This window comes from Canis lupus, chromosome 33 (assembly GCF_048164855.1).
Source record: "Canis lupus baileyi chromosome 33, mCanLup2.hap1, whole genome shotgun sequence".
In the NCBI taxonomy this organism is placed as follows: Eukaryota; Metazoa; Chordata; class Mammalia; order Carnivora; family Canidae; genus Canis; species Canis lupus.
In genome coordinates this window covers 28416048-28441601 of record NC_132870.1, presented here as the reverse complement: position 1 = coordinate 28441601, position 25554 = coordinate 28416048, and the positions used below count along the sequence as shown (strand labels likewise).

At 40.1% G+C, this 25554-nt stretch overlaps 1 protein-coding gene and 1 long non-coding RNA gene across 23 annotated transcripts in view; one reads left to right on the top strand and one right to left on the bottom strand.

The window, feature by feature from the left end:
* The window catches only part of LOC140623465 (uncharacterized), a 42015-nt gene extending 30356 nt beyond the window's left edge, over positions 1-11659 (top strand). The window contains exons 2-4 of the long non-coding RNA XR_012023082.1: positions 5899-5973; positions 10128-10676; positions 11061-11659. This is a non-coding gene — a long non-coding RNA (uncharacterized lncRNA). The remainder of the gene's footprint in view (positions 1-5898; positions 5974-10127; positions 10677-11060) is intronic.
* The window catches only part of SGMS2 (sphingomyelin synthase 2), a 130564-nt gene that overhangs the window by 54139 nt on the left and 50871 nt on the right, over positions 1-25554 (bottom strand). The gene's annotated exons all lie outside the window — the stretch shown is intronic.

Genomic DNA, 25554 nt, shown 5'->3' with positions numbered 1-25554 from the left:
CTAAAAGCACTCTGATCAGAGGAGCAGAGAAGCTAAGCAGAGGAGAGAGGCTGGGGTGCTGAGAGCTTTGCAGGCCAGGTGGAGGGACTGCCCACACGTAGCACAGAGGACCCCCATGCTGCTAGGAGGTGTACACTCTGTTGGTTCCTAAGACAATGCTGGAGGATTCTCTTTGAAATACATACAGCTGCTGTAATTTTTTAATGGATTTTTTCAGACTTTAACTATTTATAACTTGCTATTAATGATAGTATAATAATATATTCAGCTTATATATTTTTTTAAAAAAGATTTTAATTATTTGAGAGAGAGCAAGTGAGAAAGAGAGAGCATGAGCTCGGGGAGGAAGGGGCAGAGGGAGAAGGAGAAGCATACTCCCCACTGAGCAGGGAGCCTGATGTAGGACTTGATCCCAGGACTCCGGAATCATAACCTGAGCCGAAGGCAGATGCTTAACCACCTGAGCCCTCCAGGCGCCCCAGTTGACAGATTTTTTTTTTTCAATAGCTAACATGGTACCTTTCTAGTCAAACTTAGAATGTGTCCCCTCGTCAAAAAGAAGAATGGGAAAGGGGGGGGGATGGTAGAATGTAAATTCATCCTAACTACTCCAAAAGCTCTATGCACACATCCTTGTGTGTCATGTTAAGAAAAGACCCATTAAAAAAATTATCACAGAAGTTCATGATTGATTTTAATTTGAAATATATGTACCCTGCATAACTTCATGTAAATGATATAACTTACAAAATAAAATTGTCCCGCCTGCTCTGGTTAGGGAATCACTGCACTGCTAAGGCAGCATAGCTGGGATGTGGGGGTGGTTTATGAACAAGGGCTCTGAAACCGAACTTCACTCTCAGCACTTGTGTGACTTCAGCCAAGATACCCAACTTCTCTGTGCCTCAGTCTCTTCATCTAGATATGAGGATAACAATAGTACTAATTCTGTGGGCTCTTGAAGGGGATTGAAGAGATTAATATGTACAAAGAGTTCAGTAACAGCACCTGGCATATTGTGCACTACTGTTAAATAACAAAAACAGAGAAAGACAAGGGGTAATAGAATGTCCTAAGGCTTACAATGTGACAAAAACTGGCACTGAGCTGGCTGCATATTTAGCTCACTTACTTTATACAAGGTAAAGCAAAAGAAGAAACAAGATTTTCTAAACTTAGCGAGAGACAGGTATCTCCATATCCCTACATGTTGGGAGAAAGAAGAGTGGGGAACTATGTTTTGTTCCCCAGGGGAAAAAAGCTTTTCTTGACACTTAGCTCTAGAAATACGCTCGCAGCAAGTCTGTGCACAGGAGGCGGGCCATAAGCAACAGCTCAGACCAGGTGGTCCATCTTGCGATGTCATAGGCTGGTTTTTCAGCGCGTCCCTCAATAGATTCCAAAGCATAACTCTCTAGAGTTTCTTTGGTAGGAAGCCAAGGCAATATGATACAAATAAGCAACTATGATTGTCTGGCTCATTTCAGGGATACAACTGCACCAGAAATTTTTCCTGTATTTTCATTTCCTTCAGCCATGCTTCTGATAAGAGCTGAGGAGGAGACAGCTCCAGATTTGTAAGACAAATTCTCCAGCATCAGGAGATGGACCTGAGTAACCTGATGCATTGAAAGCAACTCTCCCTAGAAGCATCTATGTCTAATGGACTTTAGAGTCATTGTCTGGCAAAGAACGGCCATAATCATCTCAGGGGATTAAACAATTTAAAAGAATGTTCCTTCTGTCATAGTCATCTCAGGCTCTACCTGGCAGTAAAACATGGAGATTTTCCAAATGACAAAAGCCAGTATGGTTAAGGCACGTTTTATCGTGATGTAAGTTGGAATATAGAATATAGGGCAGCCCGGGTGGCCCAGCGGTTTAGCGCCGCCTGCAGCCCAGGGTGTGATCCTGGGGTCCCTGCATGGAGCCTGCTTCTTCCTCTGCCTGTGTCTCTGCCTCTCTCTCTCTCTCTCTCCCTCGAATAAATAAATAAAATATTTAAAAAAATATAAATTGGAAAAGAGATGGATTTTTATTTTAAAGACTAGTTATTGGGTAGCCCCGGTGGCGCAGCGGTTTAGCACCGCCTGCAGCCCAGGGTGTGATCCTGGAGACCCTGGATTGAGTCCCGTGTTGGGCTCCCTGCATGGAGCCTGCTTCTCCCTCTGCCTGTGTCTGTGCCTCTGCCTCTCTCTCTCTGTGTGTCTCTATGAATAAATAAAATCTTCAAAAAAAAAAAAAAAAAAGACTAGTTATTAGCGAACAGACCGTAGCTAGAAAAGGACCTTTTGTTGCTTCAGATATTCCTGTCCTATACTTAGAAGACAGGGTGCCACTGAACTTCCCTGGCTATTCCACAAGTCCTATGAATAAGATGATGTCCCAGAGACTTGTCAACTTTTTCATTCCATCAGGCAAAGTATGTTGTTCTTAAGGCTACTTATTTAAGAATTTATCTTCAGTGTTAGTCTTTGAATTGTTAATCAAATATTGCCATATATTTTCATTTTAATACTTGTGAAGTGTTGTTAAAGCCAGACATACTACTGTTTTATACTCTTGGGGGTATAATGAATCTCTTATCACTCCCCACTAAACAGAGTAAGGAAGTATTTCAGTATTCCATTGTGTCCATCTACCACAGTGTATTTAAGCAATCTAAAGGATTAGATCCTGTTAGACACCTAGTTATTTCCAGCTTTTTACTGTTACCGGCAGTGTTAGAGGCTCAGAGCTGAATCTTTGTTCACGTTTTTAGGGTGTTTGTAAAATATAATGTATTTTATGATAGTCCTGGAGAGGAGCATGAGGATTTTTTTTTAATTTATTTATTCATGAGAGACACAAAGAGAGAGAGAGAGAGAGAGAGAGAGAGACAGGCAGAGGGAGAAGCAGGCTCCATGCAGGGAGCCTAATGTGAGACTCGATCCCAGGTCTCCCAGGATCAGGCCCTGGGCTGAAGGAGGCGTAAACCGCTGAGCCATCCAGGCTACCCCTGGTTTTTGTTTTTATAGCCAATTTAATATGTGAAAGGATGACATCTCACTTTGATTTGTGTTTCTTTGCTTACTAATAAGGTTAAACAGTTTCTCACTTTCAGTATTAAAGTACAAAGGGAAAAAAAATAAAGTACAAAGGGGTTATTTTCTTTTATTGCAGAAGATCTGAAAGCATTTCATAAAGTTAAGTAATTATATATTTCACTACTGTGATACCCACTGTGATCTTCTTATTTCTTATGACTTTTACTCTAAGGAGTTTAGGAGTTTGGATTTAACAGTAATACCTTTGTATCATGAAGGAAAGGACTAGATTGCCAGTCATTTCTTTGTGGAAGACCTAACAGAAAAACTATCAAAAGCAAAGGTTGCAAGACATGGGGTTTTTTAATCTGTTGTTCAACTTTTCTCTCTAGCCTTAAAAAAAAAAATTGACTCGTATTTCTGGGATATTTTGAATGCAGTCTGTATTAGGCAGAGGGAGGTACAGAGTGACCTTTCAAGATATTTTAAATTTAAGAGTCTATAATTAGAAAACACTATTTGAGTTCTCATAACATAATTTTACTCTTAAGGTACCCATCTAAATGGGTGGGTCATTCCTACCCCTCCTTTTCTCTTTCCCTCTCTCATTCATATCTGCCATAGGTACATCCAAGGACTCTGCTTCTGAAAATATTCAAGGCGTCAAATTTGTCGATTTTATGTTATTAAAGTGCTTTCCCTCTTCCCTGCCCTTTGTAGGATTACTTCAGTGACTTCCTTATCTGACTTGCAAGGAGCTTACACAGGACTCTTCAGGAACACAGCTGACTACTATCTTACAACGAAGGAGTTAGGCTATGAACAAATAACCATTGGCTGTGTGCCCTGGAGATAGTAGAAAACCTGACCGAATTGGTCCCTTCCCTCATGGAGTTTACAGAAAAGAGACAAGTAAATCTTTACTAACAATCGACTACATAGCTATACTTACCAAACTGGTACGATGGAGAGAGAGGAAAATGTGGAGTTGGTGGAGGGGGCCCTAATCCATTCTGGAAGACTGAACAAAGAAAGCCTTCTCGAAGGAAATGATGCAAATATAATGCAAAATAGTAACAGGTGATAGATTTATATGTGACTTAAACTTTCCTTCTTATCCAGGTATAAATGTTTCTAAGATAAACATAAGTAGTTATTATAATTAAAAAGTTAAAGAGAAAAGATGAGGCTAAAATCCCAATACAAATTTCCAAATATTATTTACCATATTTACAATTCAAAAAAAACACCATAAGCACAAAGTCTAATAATGATATCATTATGTACTGAGGATAAAAATAATAAACTCTATTTTTCATTTTGGTCACTGTGTGTGGGGTAAGCAAATAAAAATACTCTGTCCTAGAAACTTAAAAGTTTTCTTTTTAGCAAGATACCATTTGTGGTAATGTACCACCAAACAGCAAAGAGGTCAGCCCCTCTGGTTAAATATGGCATAATTATATAGCTCATAAAATTAAAGCAAACTGTACATATGCACTATGATGACTCTGGCTCAAATAAAATCTTGTCTTTTAAAATAAAAATGAAGCTAGAAGTAAAAATGAGACATGGATAAATATGAACTAAGATGGAAACAAATTTGGGAGGAGGCTGTTATTAGTAAGAGGCTGCCAGAGAGAGTTCACCTTTGGTCAAGGAGAGACTATATCTGTTGGAGGCAGTGTAGCTCCTCAGGACACACATTAAGTGTTACAACCAAAACCACTGGGATCCTACAGTACCCTGTACATACCCGGTAAGTTAACAGAAGAAGCAGACAAGCTACACCTAAGGCATTTATCCAGAGCTAAACCATGCAAACCTTCCATCTCTCCCTCAGCCATCTCCTTCAGATTCCCAGCCATGCCAATCTCTTGGATCTGGGACCATTTCTTCCAGTTTATCTCTTTCTCTCCTACTCTTTTGTTGTCCTTGCTCTTAAGATTTCTAAGAGGTGGTTGACTCTGGCTTCCTTACTAGTTATCAGCAGTTTGCTTCTCTGGTAAGAAACCTGGTTTTAAAAATGAATAATTTACACTTCCTCCTTCAACTCTTTTATAGTTTACCTGGTTTACCTTGTGCCCACCCATCTCTTGGTCTCATCCAACAGGCTTCCAACACTCCTTCCAAACAATGCCAGGGCAAATTACATACTGGTATAGTGACATAATCCTTATTTCACAGAGCCAACATCTTTTAAGATCGATCTCTCTTTCTCTCTCCCTCCCTCCCTTTTTTTTTTAAAGAGAGAGAGACAGAGAGAATCTCACAGACTCTGAATTAGGGGTCCCTGGACCCTGAGATCACAACCTGAGCTGAAGCCAACAGCCAGACACTTAACCAACTGAGCTACCCAGGTGCCCCAAGGTCTTCTTGTAAGTATTAGATTAAGGATGATGTGTAGGGAACAAAATGAGAGTCGAGGAAGTAAACTCTCAGGAATTATTTGGTGTCCAAATAGAAGAACAATGAAAGAACCAGGAATAACTAGAAAAGAGGAAGAAAAAAGAAGGAAGTGAAATGAGGGGCTCACTGATAGAACTTTTTGTAACTGAGTCTTGAGCAAGATAAAGGAAGATGAAGCAAAGCACCCAGAGATCTGGGATGATGAACACATGTTGGGGGTAGGGGCCACAGCTGAGCATTTAGATGTAAACCAGAAGCCTGATGGTGGAACCTGAGGCTCTAATGAGCTGCCACAAAATGGGACGGTGATGCTGAGCAAGTAAGTCAGCCACATGCTTTTTCCTTGAGCTTCTAAGTTATGTGTGGTCAGAGGTTATGCCTCAAGCACAAAAAGTTAAAGTTTAAGGAGTAAACACTATGAATGTCATTATTAAAGACCATGCTTCTTCTCTCTTGCTTTCAGGGCACTCTCTATAGCCTTGGACACCTTGGTTGCCACCTTGACCTTCGAATATGCCACCTTCAGGAGAAGGATGAGGTTCAGCACATAGAAAGAACTCCCAATTCACTCCACCCCCATCTCCCTGAAGTGTCTAGAGCTTGTTACAGGGGAAAGTCAAGAATTCTTAACTTATACTTGCAGAAAGGTTTACAGATAGTATATAATCCCAGTTCTCCATCACATCTCTAAACAAACAAAATGTGTAAAAGAAATGCATGCATGTGTCCTCTTGCCAGTCAGGGTATACACATTCACTTTTCATGGTACCCTGGTTAAACTGTAATAGTGTATTAGTGGGTGTGCTATTCTTTGTCAGCAGCAAAAAATATGAAAATAAGAAGCAAAGGGGCTTTCTGGGAGAAACATCATGGGCAAAGAATAATTCATTAAATTAGGAGACCTGGCTTTGGCATGCCTGGGTGGCTCAGTGGTTGAGCATCTGCCTTTGGCTCAGGTCGTGATCCCAGGGTCCTGGGATCGAGTCCCACATCACGCTCCCTGTGGGGAACCTGCTTCTCCCTCTGCCTATGTCTCTGCCTCTGTGTGTCTCTCATAAATAAATAAAATCTTAAAAAAAAAATAATGTAAACCTATTAACAATTCCATGCCCTCAAATGTGATACCTTAGGTGTACTGGGCCAATTAGTTAAAAGATACAATCTGAGAAAACTCATACAAGAAACAGATCATCCAAATAAGCCTATATCTATTAAAGAAATTGAATCAATAATATTCCAAAATACAAAGCACCTGGCTCAGATGGCATCATGGGTAAATTCCACCAAACATTTAAGGAAGAAATGATACCAATTCTTTACAGTCTCTTTTGAAAGACAGAAGCAAAGGGAGTCCTTCCTAAATCACACTATGAGGCATTACTATAACACCAAAACCAGACAAAAACATTAAAAAAGAAAAGACCACCAATATCTCTCATCATGAACAAAGATGAAAAAAATCCCCAACAGAATATTAGCAAATTTAATCCAACAATATATACAATTATACACTATAGCTACAATTTGTACCAGGCATGCAAAGCTAATTAAACATTCAAAAATCAATAATGTAATCCATCACAGCAAGAGGCTAAAGAAAAATCACATGATCATATCAATAGATCCAGAAAAAGTATTTGACAAAATCCAGCACTCATTCATGATAAAAACTCTCAGTTAATTAAGACTACAGGGAAACTTCCTCAACTTGATAAAATATATTTACAAAGGGGCACCTGGGTAGCTCAGTTGGTTAAATGTCCAACTCTTGATTTTGGCTCAGGTCATGACCTCAGCATTGTTTAATTGAGCCCCATGTTGGGTTTTGTGCTTAGCATGAAGTCTTTGGGATTCCTTTTCCCCTCACTCTCTGCCCGCCCCTCTCCTCGCACTCTGTAAAATAAACGTCTTTAAAAAAAAAGATCAGTGAGTGCTAGGAGTTAGGGCTGGTGAATGTAAAGGTAAACTACTGGGAATTTTTAGGGCAGAGTAAGTATTTTATAAGATACTGTAATGGTGGATACATGTCATTGCACATTTTTCAAAACACATAGAATATATAACACAAAGAGTGAACCTGAATGTAGACTATGGACTTTAGTTAATAATAATGTATCAATATTGGCTCATCAATGATAACAAATGTAGGATACTGAAGCAAGACGTTAATGATAGGGAAAACTGGGAGTAGGGGGAGGGGCAGCATGTGGGAACTCTGTACTTTCTGCTCAATTTTTAAACTTGCAAGCAGTTTTTAAACTGCTCCAAAAAATCAAACCTATTGATTAAAAAAAAAATACTTCTTCAATTTACCTATAAACTCACTCATATTTAAGATAGTGATAAGTTTTTCAAAATTAAAAATATTCCAAATATTGGGATTTAAGCTATAAAGCAATATTCCAAAGTTAATTTCAAAAACAGCCCTGATATATCCTTCAAGAACAAAGACAATTTGCTTTATAATTCAAAAGCACTTAAGCCTTCTAAATGTAGAGAGCATTCTAAACACTATTTAATGTTGATGAAGCAACCTCTGTGGTCAGGGCAACACTCCATTTTGTGGTATAATATGTTTAGATCTATAACTCCATCATGGCCCCCATAGGTTTTCATATTCCACATACATGTTCATTCCAACAAACACGAAGGCCATGCTCTGTATACCAAATGTCAGGGCACATCTCATCACTGCTGAAGTTAAGGGACTCATTCAGTACAGCCTACGCACACGGAGGCAGTCGCTTAGCACAGATCCATAACGTGCTATTTGCAAAACCGTATTGGGATGAAACCATACCTTAGAGAAGACTTAATGGGGCTTCCAACATGACACCTAAGACATTCCTTAAGAACATTCTTGTAGGCAAACACATTAATGAAGCCCCTTCACTGAAGAGTTCTCAAGGTGCTTTTGCCTCAAGAACCTTCTACCAAGAACCTTGCCATCAGTTCACATGCAGCCAACATGAAGCATATCAGCTTATAAGACAGAAATTTGACTAAAGAAATAGTGGCCAGGTCCAAAAGATATTTTTCTGCCATTTGCAAAATTCCATGTAAGTGGTATACAGTGATTTTAAATTAATACATCTCAGTTTCAATCAAGCCTTCTTAAGGCTCCTATGAATTACATCTTCAGTTCACAGTTGTTCATAGAACCTAATTACCCTGAAAGCCTTTTATAAAGTAGAACCCTCCTGCACAATGATTTTCCTCTTTAGTCCTAACCCAAAGGGTGTAAGACCTTAAAACTGCTTCCTGTGAAAGCAGCCTCAGGATGGAGGCTGACCCCCAGGAGTCTGGGCCTCATAGTTCTGTTTCCAGTGTCCTGTAGTTGGCACACCCTCAGCTTATTCTGTTTCTCACTGACAACTGTGTCCACAGCAATTCACAGCTGACACATCACTTCCACTACTTCCGTTTCCAGACATAATATTTAAAAACTGTTAGTAACATGATTTAAAAACAAATATTTAATAATAAAGGTGGCTCATCAGACAGCTGTATTTGTTAAATTCTGACTAGGTTTAAAGAGTCAACCCAAATTCTTCATAGAAGATAACCAAATCTCATTTAAATGAATAAAAATGTCTTTGAAGACAAAGGATTCAAAAAAGCATTTTGTCAACATCTCCTGTTTTTGGTTTCATGTTGGAAGGAGTCGAAGGATTCTCAGAATTCAAAAATAGGTAGTTAAGTACTTGTATAAAAAAAAGTATATATCCAACCCTGATTGTTTCACAAATAGCACTTTAGAAGTGCAGTGCAAGGACATCATTTCAACCAACCAACCAACCCAATTCAGCTTCATTTTCTTCATGATGGCTAAGTAGGGCTAGGGCTCCACTGCTTGTGCAAATGAAGCACAAAGAATATAAGTGAGGTTTAGGGACTGATACTGTGCATTATCTTTACTTTTTGTCTTTTCCACTTTACTCTTTGGAGGGATTTTTATAAATTACGTCCACCTGGCTGTAGTTTCATAACTTTCTTGCTTCTTGCTCACCTACTATGGAGGTGATGAACTTGTCAAGAAGATAAACAAAACAACCAAAAAGAAAGATTAGAAAGGGTTGGGAGAAGTGGGCAGTAGACTTGGGTTACACCACTGAATAGAGATCTTGAAGAAAAATTAAAATCTGTATGTGACTGGGGGGGGGGGGGAATGAAGATACAGTAAAAGTAAATAATCACTGCAAAGTTTAGAAGTCTGTGTCATCCACTGAGCCTACCTCCAAAATTCAGAGGCACAGAAGGACATTACAAGACCTGGTCATTTAGACAGGTGCCCTTTTCTCCAATTTCCATGACCGTTGGCCAGAAAACTAGAACAAGCTTGATGTTCACATATGTGAACACACAAAGACAGATACAGAAAAAGAGGCCAACCAATTCCATCACCCAATTTCAGATATATTCCCTGAATTTCTCCCAACCTTATATATTACATGAATTATCTTTGATAAACTCACATCCTTTAGACGTGTATAATTGCAACCTTAATGACAAAAGAATCTCAGTGGTAAAAAACAGTGATATCACTCCCTTAATTTCCTTCTCTTAAAAAGGTTCCTGTATCTTTAGTTTGCTTTTCTCCTAAATTCCTATAGAGCTGCCTTTTAGATGTGCTGCCTCTGAAACATAGAAGTGATCATTTAATCATATTTTCCTTTTTATCCTTCTATACAGCACTGTTTTCACAATCTTCATCATGTCTTAGAAAAGTATTGGAAGAATCTGCCAACTTAATCTCCCTAGGTAGGATCGCAACTTGATGCACATGCAATCTTCAGGCTGGCTATACAATAAAACCTGGACTACTCCTGACGATCCACATCTTCCTGAATTTGGTCCTGACCAAGAGTGTCCTGAAAATGGTGCCAAAATGAATTAAAGAGCGTTCCTAGTAGTCTTAGTTTCTTCATCTAAATATAAAATTAAACTAGATAAATTAGGATTTTTCATACTCTACTTCAGACACTTTTATTTCACTCTTCCCAATCCCAAGGAAGATTTTAAAAAGTGTCACAGTAAGTGCCATCCATTCTTACTATTGTTGCTCCTGGAGATGGTCTCTGCCTCAAGAAACTTCAAATCCAGTTGGAGATCCAAGGATACTACTATGTGAACTCAATAGAAGCCTATTTCTGACTGTCCTAAAATGAACCCCACAGACAATTACTACTAGAATGGCCATTCTCGTTGGTGAAAACTGGTGCTCTCAGGGTGGAAGAAATGGTTTGTGATCCTCCAAAGGGCATTAAAATTTCACAGGGGGAAGGGAGTCGTTAGGAAAAAACTATCTAAAAAGGCAATAATGAAAAAAAAAAAAAAAAAGAATCCAAAGGGCCCCCTCATTTGCTACTAATTGGCTAAATGATCCAAAACAAATTACTTAACCCGAGTCCCACCTTGATAGAGCAACATCACCACTGGTTTTTTGCTTGCACAAACAGCTGCAAACGGCCAGCATCTTCTCAGCCTTCGCTTCTCAACTTTCATGTTCCTTCCTCAAGGGGTGCTTTCCCAAACTTAGAAAGGTCTCCCCTCTTGTTCTTTCTCAGCACCACTGACCCACTTTCACAACTTGTGATTATATACTTGTTTTCTTGTTTTAATCAGGTGGCTGGCTCCCTGACTAGGCTGTAGGCTCCTGAGGGGAGAGACCATGTCTGTCTGTTCACAACTGCACACCCAGCCTGGCACAGAAGGGTGCTCTCTGCTTCTTGCCAAGCCCTCCTCCTTCAACCGACTTGTTTTCTCCTGATGTACTTAAGGATGTGTCAGCACCCTTCTCTGGAGATAAACCCCTAGAGACAGCCTTCCATACTGGCAACTCACTAACTCTTCCTTTCTTTTCAAGCCACCTCAAGGTCCCCCAGAACATCAACTGCCAGAAATTTTCCCAAGGATCTTCAATCAATGATGAAAATCTTAATACAATTTTCAGGGTGTTTACAATAATAAACTTGACACTAAAGGGGGTGGATTAGGGAAGGAATGTGCATATTTTTTTAAATGCAAGTTTGAATATCTAAAGGGTACATTTTACTCTCAAGGTGTCCAAGATTTTGGGTGCCTGGATGGCTCAGTGAGTTAAGTATCTGCCTTTGGCTCAGCTCATGATCCCAGGGTCCCAGATGGAGCATGATGTTGGGCTCTCTGCTCAGCAGGCAGTCTGCCTCTCCCTCTCCCTCTGCTTTTTCCCCTGCTCATGCTGTCCTCTCTCTCTCAAATAAATAAAATCTTTTTTAAAAAAAAAGTATCCAAGATTTTAAAAGACTTTTCTTATTCTAGTGGCTGTTGTCCTACCTTTGGGTGTATCAGTAATTGAGCTGCTAATAGATGATACAATGGAATAGTCTAGGGTACACACCCAATCCTACTACATGCAGGGAAAAAAAAATCTCATGTGAACTACAGGTGAGCATTTGTATTAGACAGAGGGAAATCAAACGAGATATGAGAAGTCATTTCAAATCAGAATAGCTAACATTTGGACATTAGTCCCTGAAAATAGCTCCTGTCTGTTTTAGGAAGAGCCAGGTCAGGCATTATTACAGTAAAACGAATTTTAGTGAAAGGGAATTATTAAGATGAGAAATGTTTGTGTGTGTGTGTGTGTGTGTGTGTGTGTGTATACATGTGTGTATAAGTATACATGTGTCTTTCAAGATACCTCATGACATTTGGCAAGTTTTAAACTTATTGGAGGAAGTAAAAGAAAAACACATTCATTTTTGTGTATATATGGATGTATATAATCCACATATGTATATCCATCTATAGCTATCTAAAAATATGTACATATATGTTATCTGGATTAAAACAAAAAAAATACATAAAGTACTTCATTCCCTTAGTTTTCTTAGTTAAATGTGACCTTTGGGGCACCTGGGTGGTTCAATCTGTTAAAAGTCTGGCTCTTAGCTTCAGCTCACGTCATGATCTAGAGTGCTGGGATCGACCCCACATCAGGCTCTGTGCTTGGTGGGGAGTTTGCTTGAGGATTCTCTCCCTTGTCCTCTTCCCCTTGCTCTCGCTCTCTCAAATCTTTAAAAATTAAAAAATTAAATGTGGCCTCTTTTAGGGTAACCATAATTTAACATCCTAACCAGGCCAGTTCTGAGAGTGCAAGATAGCCTTACTAATAATTACACCAGGACAACAGTTATACACCAGGGCTATCCTGAGCAAACCAGAACACATGATCACTTTAATTCTAATAAAGTCCATGGAGGGAACCCTGGGTGGCGCAGCGGTTTAGCGCCTGCCTTTGGCCTAGAGCGCGATCCTGGAGACCCGGGATCGAGTCCCACGTCGGGCTCCCGGTGCATGGAGCCTGCTTCTCCCTCTGCCTATGTCTCTGCCTCTCTCTCTCTCTCTCTCTCTCTGTGTGACTATCATAAATAAATAAAAATTTTAAAAAATAAATAAATAACTAAAGTCCATGGAGGGGCCTCTGGGTGGCACAGTTGGTTAAGCATCTGTCTTTTGGTTTCAGCTTAGGTCATGATCTCAGGGCCATGAGATCAAGCCCCACATCAGCCTCCAAGCTCAGCGAGGAGTCCGCTAAAAGTTTCTCTCTCCCTCTCCTTCTGCCCCACCCCGTGCTCACATGAGCTCTCTCTCCAAAATGAATAAACCTTAAAAAAAAAAAAAAGGTCCTTGGAAAACTAAGATTTCATTAAATAAAAATCGGATGAACAATATTAAGATTTATATCCTCTAGTAAATTTTTTTTAAGATTGATTGATTGATTGATTGATTGATTGATTTTATTCAGAGAGAGCGAGAGAGAGGCAGAGACACGGCAGAGGGAGAAGCAGGCTCCATGCAGGAAGCCCGGCGTGGAACTCGATCCCGGGTCTCCAGGATCACACCCCGGGCTGCAGGCGGCGCTAAACTGCTGCACCAACGGGGCTGCCCTAGTAAAGTTTTTTAAAAAAGGTTTTAAGAAGTAGGTTTTAAAAGATTTAAAAATTTTAAAAGTCCACAAAAAATTTGGTCTTTATGGGACAACACTAGACAAAGAATATAAAGAATGAATAAAGTATTAAACTAAGGACTTCATCTCTAAGAGGACCAGAAGCTTAAATTAATATCTTCTTTAGTTAAGAAAGCCAATTCTTTCTAAAAACATAAGCCAGAAAAAGAAAAAAAGAAAACAAAAACAAAAACAAACATAAGCCAACCCCATATAGATATTTCTGCACCACAGTCTTTAGTACCACTTAGTTATTTTTGTTACTAGGAAACATTTGCACAAAAACAAGACTTATATTCTCCTCTTGCTTCTATTCTTCCACCTAAAGGAATAATCCTCCATTATTAGCATGCACTTAATATCTCCACAGCAACTAGTATAATTGCGGTGTCGCAACAGGAGGATAATGAAGTGGAAAACAAAGTGATAGAAATACTGTAGAAAAAAATTTTCCACACAGCTCTGATGGGGAAAATAACCACAAGGAAAAAAAAAAAAAAAAGAGGAAACTTGCTGAAAAGAACCCTTTTGAGGTTGCTATAGTCAGTTGCCTTGAGGCCTGAAGATGTGTAAGTACGCAATGGGGTAAAAGTGGTAAATTGTATGAAGTAATTGCAGATGACTTCACTCAAAGAATGTGATGGTGGGGAAGAGATGTGGTTTCTGAAAGGGGAAATTATTTTCACAGGTGCTTCCAAGAAGGTACTAGGTATGAGTGAAAGAGGTAAGGAGAGAGGACCAGAAGGAGAGAGCGAAGCAAGGCTTCCAAAGCTGCCACTAGTAACTGGTATGGGGGGGAGGGGGAGGAGCCGAGGGGTGAGGGTGCAAACCAGGGACCAAAGCTACCCTCAGCCCAGCAAGACCACCACTGTAAAAGGCAGAGGGCAGCAGACAGAATATGAAAACCTGTGCTCTTCATTGGCCTCTGCCTGCCACAACACATGGGTAAGTAACACAAGCAAAAATGCAGTATTCAAAAATACTCCATGCATTAATTCAGAAAATACATATTGAATGTCTGCCTCGTGCTAGGAAATACAAAAAACAAAAACACAACTTATAAATTTTGCTGTTAAAGAACTCAGTCTTACAGAATCATATTTCAACAGAAATCATGGTATGATTTAGGACATGGTAGCCCAGTGACAGAGAAAAGACCTCAGTACTGTGGAACAGAGAGACAACTCCTAGCCCGCAAAGATGATGTGGAGAAGTAGGGAAAGTTTCCTGCAGGAGATGCTGGAGGCCAATTCATTGGTGCCGTAGTCACATCTCTAAAGACCAAGATCACCTAAAGAAATCCTCCATATTGCTAAACCCAATGAATACTTGTGTTCTCCTCTTCCTCAACTTCTCAAGAACTTACATCAGAACTGATGATGCCAACCTGCTCTAGACACCCCATTTTTTTAAAGATTTTATTTATTTATTCATGAGAGACACACAGAAAGAGAGAGAGAGAGAGGCAGAGACACAGGCAGAGGAAGAAGCAGGCTTCATGCAGGGAGTCTGATGTGGGACTTGATCCCAGGACTCCAGGAGCACGCCCTGGGCCGAAGGCAGGCGCTAAACTGCTGAGCCACCCAGGGATCCCTAGACACCCGATTCTGCTGGTGTCAGAACACCCCTCTTCTGGTCCTCCTCCTGCCTCATTGGTTACTCCCTGGTCTCCTACTTGAGCTCTCATGTCTGTTACTGCTTGGAGTCTGATCTCCTTCTCCCTTCTCTGCCTATGAAATCTCCCGAGGTGCCTGGAGATTCCCTGTAACTTTATATGCCACCACTCCCGTAATGAAACAGCTTTAACCCCGACCTCACACCTGAATGCAGGTCTCTTGGTCATTGCTGGCTATCTGACTCCTGTCTCCATTAGGAATGACTAACAGGCAACTCGAACAAACCCATGGCAAGGACACAACTCTATTTCCTATAATCCTCTCACCCACCACACATCTGGAAGTCCTGCTTGACTTCTACTCACTCGTGTCACTCATCCAAACCTCACCACAAGTCTTATCAATTCTCCCTCCATCCCTCTCAAATCCATCCAGGACTCTCCCTCCCCAGCACAGCCACCCTACTGCTGGCCGCATCCTTCCTTATGCAGTAGCTTCACAACTGATCCTGCTTCTACTCTCATCCCCTTCTACTCCATTTTTTGTTCAGCAGCCCGAGGTCTGTTATAAATATACATCAGATCATGCCTGTTCTTTCTTAGACCACTTCAGGACACCTCCTCACTGCATTTGCAAGAAGGCTCATTCTCCTTACAAAGTCTGCAAGCCCCACACTGCCGGGTCTGGCCTCACTTCTGGCTCCCCCCCTCTTCTCCTGTGACCAACCACTCTCCTTCCCAGGCTGCCACACACACTCTTCCTCTTTACCCTCCTCCTTTACCCCCTACTGCAAGTCTCGCTGTTTCCAACAAACCTTTCCTGACTGATAGCGCAGGCTTTCCCAGTCACTCCACAGTATGACCATGTTGCCTTTGAAGAACAGGTCCAACTCTGAACTTTATTGTTTATTTATTGGTTTGACTTGTTTACATTGCTCAACCTCTCTTTTCAGCCTCTTCTCTCAACACATAAACTCAATCTCCACTAGGGTAGAAACCTTGACTACTGTTCACTGAATCCCTAGAATCAAGAATAAAGTCTAGAGCATGGCAAGTGTGCAAAACATTGTGTTGGATGCGTTAATTTCAGAAGGAATTGAGGAAGGCTTGGGACTATGTCTCAACCATCTGTGTTGTGGAGGTATTTGAATTAGTCAACATGTTTCTGAAACCCAAAGCAAACTTTCTCGAGAATTTCATGAGAACAGTGGCTTGTCCAGTAGCTGGGGAATTTTTTGCTATGAAATCCTCTGCTTTTAGTTATATTCCCTACACAGAATTGCATTCTTCCCTTCCTCCCTCCCCTCCCTTCTCTCCCTCTCACTCTGTGCCTGTGTCTTCTATTCTAATCTCAAAGTTCCTGGCAGACGATATTTGATATCAAGTAATGACTTCTGTCATCTAGGTTTTATAGTAGTCTCGCTTCTCAAATTGTTCCCATCAGCAACTGAGCAAGTGCATATACTAATGAGGAGCGTTATGCATATAAATAGGGTAAGAGCAGGATGAAGATGGTGGCAGATAAATAGATCTGACAGTGAGGGGACACCAAGCCAGACATTGCACACATCTTATGGTATCACAGTTCACAAACCCCTATTAACAGTCATCTTTTCTGTAAGCTTGAGTCTAATTATCTAAATCTTTCTTTTGTAGGTCCAGGCACACCTCCTGACATCGAAATTCAAAAATTTATGTTACAGATAACTTTAGAGACATGTTCTACCCTACCATTCGGCTTTTTCACTCTTTCTAGCAAAAGGCACCAGAAACACTTTTCTCTGGTGCTCACTCGGGCGATTCCATGACATCATTCAGTTTTTCTACAACACACCAGGGTCACTGGATGGCAACCATTAAAGAATTATCTTCAGCTTCACGGAGGGTGTTGCTGCTTAAGGATAAAGCTAGCCAGAGCTGCACTGCCCAGTGGAGTAGCTGCCAGCCACACGTGGCCACAGAGCACTTGCAGAGTGTCAATCCATGCAGAGATGTGCTGTGAGCACAGAACATATACCAGATTTCAAAGATTTAGAAGAAATGCATAAACATGTCAAGAATTTTTATATTGATCATAATTGATAATATAACATTTTGATGTGAGTTAAAAGGTTGAAATTAATTTCACCTTTTTTTTTTTAACTTTCTGTGAAAAAAAAAATGTGGCTGTTGGAAAACTCAAATTGTGTATGTGACTCTTATGTGGGGCTCATATATATTTCTATTAGACAACCTTGGGTTCTTAACGGATGGTTACTTCCAGGGGAGGGGGCAGGTCATCACATTGGTCCCAGGTCTGGTCTTTGCCCAGAAACTCTTTCATCAGTTCACCCAGGAAAGAGGTTGGGAACTGATTCATACTAATGGGAGATGCAGCAGAAAACACCAATCCATTAACTTATCAATGATGGTTAGGAGGTAGGATAGATACCTTCTGGTACTAGCAAAGGTTACTAGGCCTCTTACATAACCTAGACAACCTCATTCTGCTATAGAGATATTGACAGGAAAAAGCAAACTATTAACCAGGAATTACTTGATGAGGATAAAATGCAAGCAAATGAGTCAAGAGTTGTATAGGAACATTGCATCCCCCAGGACAGGACTCAAGAAGTTCCTACAGAACCTAGAAAAAATCTCCTCCCAGAGCATTTTAGAATACAGACTGAAACGCTCTTTCCTCTACATTGTTTTTTCCAAATCTTCATTTATAAGAGGAAATCAATCCAATCCTATTTTTTATACATCTATAATTTCCCTCCTAAACTAACAAAGTGACTCCAAATCTAAAAAGGATATATTTAAAGGAAATGCAAATATGAAAATGTCCTATTTCTGTGGTCTTACGAGTTTCTAATTTTTAAAGTATTTTTACATAAGGCAGTCTCTTCCCCCTAGAAACTGCCAAATATATATTTATGCCATCCAGGTAATTTTCCACCCATATTTCTTTAAAATTATTTTTAAAAATCTTACATGAGCTTTCATTTTTTAATACAGGGAAATACTCAAGATTTTATTCCTTACGCTGCTATTTCTACATTGTACAAAGGAGAGACCCTCAATTAATGGAAGTTGTCTCCCAGCTACAAGGTAAGATTATTGGAGGATTCCTTTAAAAAAAAAAAAAAAAAAAGTAACCTCATCCATTAAAGTTATTATTTTTAATTTAAATAATTAATGCTTCAACTCCAAGATATCACCACTTGGGAGGCCTATAACCCTCTGGATACTTATTACAGATGATCCAATGAACAAAACCGTCTTTTATTTAATTCATTATAGTTTGGAAAGTCCTTGCATAGATGTGTCCCTGCTCTCAGAGAATTCATATTAACATTGCTATATAAGCAAAGAGTAAATTTTAAAAAACTAAAGGGAATCTGGAATCAAAGCTCAAGTGATAATACCCACCACATCTGGACTATCATCTCACCCCCAAGCAAATGCAGGGTGATGAGGACCACTATGTGCAATGCAGAGCCACATTTCTGCCCAGCAGCTCTGATGGAAAAAGGCCCAAAGTGGTGCAACTTGCTCCAAAACCCATGGACTTTTTTTTTTTTTTTTTTTTTTGCTGAAACCTTGGTACTTACTGTCGTTTTAAACATCTGCTAGGTGTAAAAAATGATGTCATTTATCAAAATGAATTGTCAAAAGTTAACTCCTCTACCCCTAAAGTGGTTAATTTTGCATATAAAACAGGATAGCCCCCCAAATGTAAACACTTGCTACACCTGATATGCTCATAACAATAAATCAACAGATTAATAAACAGCTTTCCCAGGGCTGGCCTAAGGAACAGATCCAAATGCAGCTTGTTCTGGTAACTCTATTAGTCTCCTTTTGCTACGGTAACAAGTTACCAAAAATTTAGTGGCTTAAACAACACACATTTATTTTCTTACAGTTCTGGAGGTCAGAAGTACAAAATGAGTTGCACTGGGCTAGAATCCAAGTGTCAGCAGGGCTGCATTCCTTTTTGGAGGCCATAAGGGAGAATCTATTTCCCTGCCTTTTCCAGCTCCTAGAAACTGCATACATTCCTTGGCTCGTGGCCCCCCTTCCATCTTCAAAGCCAGCAATGGTCCTCTGAGTTTTTTCAACTCAAAGTTCTACTAGTTCTGACCCTCTGGTTCTGACTCTTGTGCTTCTCTTTTTCACTGTGTCCAACCTGATAATCCAGGCGAATCTCTGCATGGTAACCTCAGCAGATGAGCAACCTTAATTCCCTCTTGCCGTATAATATAAGGGATACACAGATTCTGGAGATTAGGATGTGAAACCTTTGAGGGGCCATTTTTCTGCTTACCACCATCTCCAATACTAATTGGAAAACAGTCAATGAAACCTCACATGTACAAGCTACTCTCCCCCAGTAGGGCTCTCAACTATTTTATAATAGGTGAAAGCTCTAAAACTTAAAAAATAAGTATCATTAGAGTAGCAGGTATAAGACTGCAGATCATCTTCTTGCTGAGCTGAGTGCACCAATCAGGGAAATGGAAGAATTCACCTCTTTCCCAGACTCAGCACCAAACCTGACCAAACACTCAGAAATTTTCAGAGAAAAACATTTGAGGGGCGTCTGGGTGGCTCAAGTGCGTTAAGCATCTGCCTTCAGCTCAGGTCACAATCTCGGGGTTCTGGGATTGAGCCCTGCATTGGGCTCCCTGTTCAGTGCGGAGTCTGCTTCTCCCCCTCCCTCTGCCCCCCCCCAAATAAATAAAATCTTAAAAAAAGAAGATTGACAATACCACATTGAAAATTAAGCATCGCCATCTTTCAATACTTATACTGAAATACAGGACCTGGTTTAATCCTCCACATGGTAAATCACAGGGATTTGATGGCATGTTTGGACAGGTGTGATGTTTAAGTTGTGAGATACATCCTAGATTCTACAATCAACAGTTTGGTGGTTTGACTCTGCGGCCAAACTGTCTGCTTTCAAAACCCAACTCTGCCTTGTACCAGCTGTGTGACCTTAGGCAAGTGACTTAATCTTTCTGTCTTGAAAGGGCATCTTTAAAATGGGGACAATAAAATACACCTCAGAGTGTCTGGAGGAGAAGTAAATAAGTTATAAGTGCTCAGAAAAACATCCTGGCAAATACTGAGTGCTTTAAGTGTTTGGTAAATACAATTTTAAGTGTTCCTTCTTGCTGCTTATAACTGGCCAAACTATATTCCACTATTAGTGTATTTTTCAGCACTAATCAATCCATCAAAGAGGATATATTCCTATACACACACACATATAATTTAATAAAAACAATACCCTCTCTTACTATTAAAGTTTGGTAGCTACTGGGGTGGTCACAACTGGACCTTAAACAACTTGCAGAACAAATGCAAATATCAGAAAACACTAGCAGCTGTGTGAAATAAACCGTCTCAGGGCCTCCTAAAGAAAGACTCACAGCATCGGGGAAGACAGTGGGGTCTGTGATTCTTAATGGCCCCAGGCATTTTCTGGGACAGTGGTGTTCATGGTACAATACCCCTCAGAAGGCTGAGCTCTGTAAGGCACAGTAACAGTTGTGCTACATTAACGCTCGCAGCATCTGCTGAGAGGGCTGGCATATTGTGATTGCTGCTTTGAAAGCTTTTCAGCATTCACAGCTGATGTTATACACTTCTTACGAAAGTTCTTGAATTCAATGGCAGTGTACAAACAACTTCAATGATTTTATTTTAACCCCCATAAGAAGGATGAGGGAAGGGTAAAGGACAGGACCCTACCAATATAGGCATGATGTGACAAATGGCTATTCTATTATAAAAGAAATAAGAAATCATTTGATTTTTGAGATAATCAGATTGAACATTTTGTTTTAAAAGTTAGAGATGTAGCCTGTATGCAATAAATAAATAAATAAATAAATAAATAAATAAATAAATAAATAATGAAAGCTAAGCCATTGAGTAGGTATACGAACCAAGCATTACCCTCAGTGTTTTACTCACAAAGTTCCATAGGTCTTATGGTCACCTTATGAAGTAAATATTTTATTCCCTTTTTACCGCCAGGAAATGGAGGTTCATCTAAGGAAGCTGCCCAAGGTCACCTAGTGGGGAGGAGGGGTGTTGGGACCCACAACATCCCACTTCCTCCCCGATAAGTGTGTCTTTCTTTAGGAAGCCCTGAGGCCTTATATTTCATACAGCTGCTACTGTTTTCTCAGATTTGCATTTGCCCAGGTGGGCCTAACCCTATGTGTGTTCATCCCTCTGGCTACTTCATGATCTTAAAGCAGCACAGACCAGATAAGTATCCCAGAAGATGGGGTAGTAAACATACAATCCCATATAAAAATATATTATCCGCCCCCAAACTACCATATCTTCAAAGTCAATGGGAAGATTACAGAAAGTCTTGAGGGATATCAGGCAGTGCATGGCATTAGAATCATCTGACTCTCACTTCAAACCCTTGCTCTACTTCCTACCAGCTCTGCAGTCTTGAGTATGTTAACCTTTCTAAAAATGGTTTCCCTACCTCCACAGTGGAGAGCTCACAGTTTCTATTTTGCAGGTCAGTCTGAAGATGAAGAGAGGTTCTAATGTAGATTTTAAAATACTATCTCAGAGTCTCTCCCATTATTTAACCATTACTATTTTACCGGATTACGTCCAGCTTCTGGGTGTGATAAAGCTTGGAGGACCAGTTCTGTTTTAAAGGTTTGGCTTCATGGTCAACTACTGCCACAAGCATTTTCCTGAGAGGTCTCCACTTCTCTTTGGAGATGGACTGCCATCTAAAGGTATGCCTCCAAGGCACCTCAATTAGTTAAGTGGTCCATGATCCAAAATCATGTATTGCTTTGCCCCACTTCTCTACCCCTAAATGAAAACTCATTCCTTTACATTTTATGTAGATGTTAGATCAGAATTACTTATTTAAAGTAATTCTTAACCCTGTCCAGTGGAGTGTGTGTTAAGAGGTGTCTTCCCAGGATGGATCTCATCGTGGAACAGGCCAAAGAAGGCCTCTGACATACGTTTTCACGCCTGCCAGGCCAGCCCCTCCAGGATCACACAGGACCCCAGTTCCAAGAGGAGGAGCCAATCCCCAGTAGCCTCAGGATTGGGTGTGATCCTCCAGAGGGCATAGAGTTGCCTCTGCCACATTCCCATCCTTGCTTCTGCAGTGGTCTTTCCACCTTCAGGGCTCCTCCTCCTTTCAGTTCCTTCCTATTTGTGAAAAAGCTTTTCAAGAGTTTAATTCTTGGGGATCCCTGGGTGGCTCAGTGGTTTAGTGCCTGCCTTTGGCCCAGGATGTGATTCTGGAGTCCCGGGATCGAGTCCCCCATCAGGCTCCCTGCATGTAGCCTGCTTCTCCCTCTGCCTGTCTGTCTCTCATGAATAAATAAATAAAATCTTAAAAAAAAAAAAGTTTAATTCTTATCATGTATTTTACATTTCTAATCATCTTAATAAAAAGAGGTAATTAAATTCCAGGGGGTAGACACACATCCCCCAATTCTCCATAAATAGGATACCTCTAGTTCCACAGCTTCAGTTGGATAGCAATTTGCCTTTATTCAGCTACTCATTGAGACTTTCTAGAAGTGAGTACTGCTAGGATAAACATAAGAGTCAAGGATGCTGGAAGGTGGGTATCTCACTTCCTTCTCAAGTCTGCCTAAGGCTAGCCCTGATAACCAGGCAGCTTTCTTTCCACAGGTGAAAGGTATCACATAAATGAACCTCGGCGCAAGCACTACCAGAGAAGTGACATTTACCTGAAGGGGTCCTTCCAGACTCTTTCACCTGATTTGACTTTTAGTAGCTGGCTGTCTTTTCTGCCACTCTTGCTTTGAATTTGTTACCTTTCATTTCCTTTCATCCCCTCCTCTTTAACAATTTCCATATGTGGTTTTATTCTTTTTTTTTTTTTTTTTTTTACCAGTATGGAGGGGTATATTGAAAGAAAAGATGTACATACAGAACACTCAATCCATTTGGTGCTTCTTTTTAAAAAAAATCTATGACTATGCCAAGTTTGGTTTGAAAGTCTTAAGTGATGTGATCAAACTAACAAAACTGTACACCTGAATCTTAAATGAGAAGCAAATCATCAAATTAGAGTTTGGTAATAGGGAAAACCAATCTGCAAATAACAGCTTACCCTTTGTACACTTGAGCACAAGTGGGAGACGGGGCGGGGGAGAGGAAGGACAGAAGGAGACAGCAAAGCAGACACCTTGCTGAGCAGAGAGCCTGATGTGTGGCTCAGTCCCAGAACCCAGGGATCATGACCTAAGCCTAAGACAGATGCTTAACTGATTGAACCACCCAGGCACCCTCCCTTTTATACTTTCATTCTATTACCTGTTTCTTTACATTCTGCTTTGAATTACAAGTTGTTGTTAGCAATTAATAAATCGAACTAAGTTTCTGTACAAAGAAGGTAAACTGACCACTACTCATAATCCAACATCCTTTATCAAAACTGTGAGGATAAAGTAACCAGCCCTGGAAATGGAAATATAAACCCAAACCAAATTTAAATTTTGCCTCAGGGTAGCAAAGAGGGTATGATATTATAATAAAACTTGAGGATCCTTAAATGAAGAAATGCTTTATACCTATAATGGAAATTTATTGCACTTCCATTAAATCAACCCCAAAATGTCTTACCAATGATATGCTTTTCAAGAGATCAAACAACAAACTCATAAGGTTTTTAAAAAGGTGACCTATTTAAAAGTGATGGAGCTTAGTCTAAACCTAGTGTAGTTAGAAATCTGCTAAATGCAATGTCTGAAGTTTTTAATTTGTCCATCTTACTGGGTACTCAAAAGGCAAACTGTAGAAGAATTTCTTTTAGAGAGCTACCTGGCAAAATTAGCATTCCTCCATTCTGCTCTATTTGCCCGCAAAAGTTTAGCTTTATGGCTAAGAACAAAATACAAGGCCAAATATCTCTTTAAGAAAGCCTGTGTGTTCTGTTTTCATCAGATAAATCCCTTGCGTAATGAGCTACTGACCTATTGTGCAGCTCCACAGAGAATGTTGATCCTATTGCTGAAATCTTATGAGAAACACTAAAGGAACACAAATTCAAACTCTTACATTTTAAAGAGAAAGTTTTCTAATCCTGAGTAAGAATGGTAAAAAAAAAAAAAAAAAAAAGGCAGCTACTTTAAACATCACAATTCATTTTTTTAAAAGATTTTATTTATTCATGAAAGACACACACAGAGAGAGGCAGAGACTTAGGCAGAGGGAGAAGCAGGCTCCCCATGGGAAGCCCGATGCGGAACTCGATCCCAGGACCCTGGGATCACGACCTGAGCCAAAGGCAGATGCTCAACCACTGAGCCACCTAGGTGCCCTATAATTCACTTTTTAAAATGCAAAATTACTAAAATCATCATGGATATACACTTAGATATAGCTAGAAAGATACTTACTGCAGAGTTGCTTAAAATAGTAAAACTGGAAACAAACTGTCCCAAAACAAGGGCCTGGTTCAGTTGGGATGCAGCCATATAATAGAGAACTATAAAAGCTGCTGTATAGGAGTATTTTAGTGATAAAGATGTCCGTATCTGGATGAAAAAAACAAGTTAGAAAACAGTGTGTAGGAAACAAACTCAGTTATGTAGAGAATGGCTTTCTAGCAGTGCAGCTTCAGGAAAGTTATTTCTCCAAATCAGTGTTCTTAATACATGTTAGCTTTCTGTGTCGTATGTTTTTACAGAGGTGAAAAAGAATTTGAGGATAGAACATTAAGTGATTTTCTGGGTGACTGCTGGTTTGTTTAATCTGTACTTTTAAACTTCCATAAGTAATATACTACTTATTATACGGGGAAAATGTAATAAGTTGGAATATTCTCACACAGTGATTATCTTCTCAAAAATCTACCACAGTGCTTTGCTCACAGTAAATAAATGTTGGCTTAGCTGAATTTACCCTTCAGATTACATTTAAGCAAGTTTGTTCTGGGGTTCATTTAGATTATTTTAATGGGGGCATCTGGTTGGCTCAGTTGGTTAAGTGTCTGCCTTCGGCTCAGTTCATGATCCCAGAGTCCTGGGATCAAGCCCCGTATTAGGATCACTGCTCAGTGAGGAGTCTGCTTCACCCTCTCTCTTTATGCCTTTCCCCCTAGCTTGTGCTCTCCCACTCGCTCATGCTCGCTTGCTCTTTCTTTCTCTCAAATAAATAAATAAAATCTTTAAAAACACACTTTTCTTAATGGTCTATCTCTAATATTTTTATTGGGCAAAGCAAGGCATATTTGCATTGTTCAGCCTCATAAGAATGTATGAGCCCCAATTCAGGACTCATTGTAAAGCCACTAGATCTTGTGTTACCAGTAGGAGGCAGCTTACAGGAGGGAGCCTACTCACTTCTGGTTTCCTCCCAATTCCCCATCCTTTCCGCCTTTTTTGCTCCTTCCCTCCCCCCGCCACCCCACCCCATCATCAAGGTGAGGGGCGCTCTCTACTGGACCGGAAGCTTCAAGGACAGTTACAAAATCTTCATGTTAGCATCAC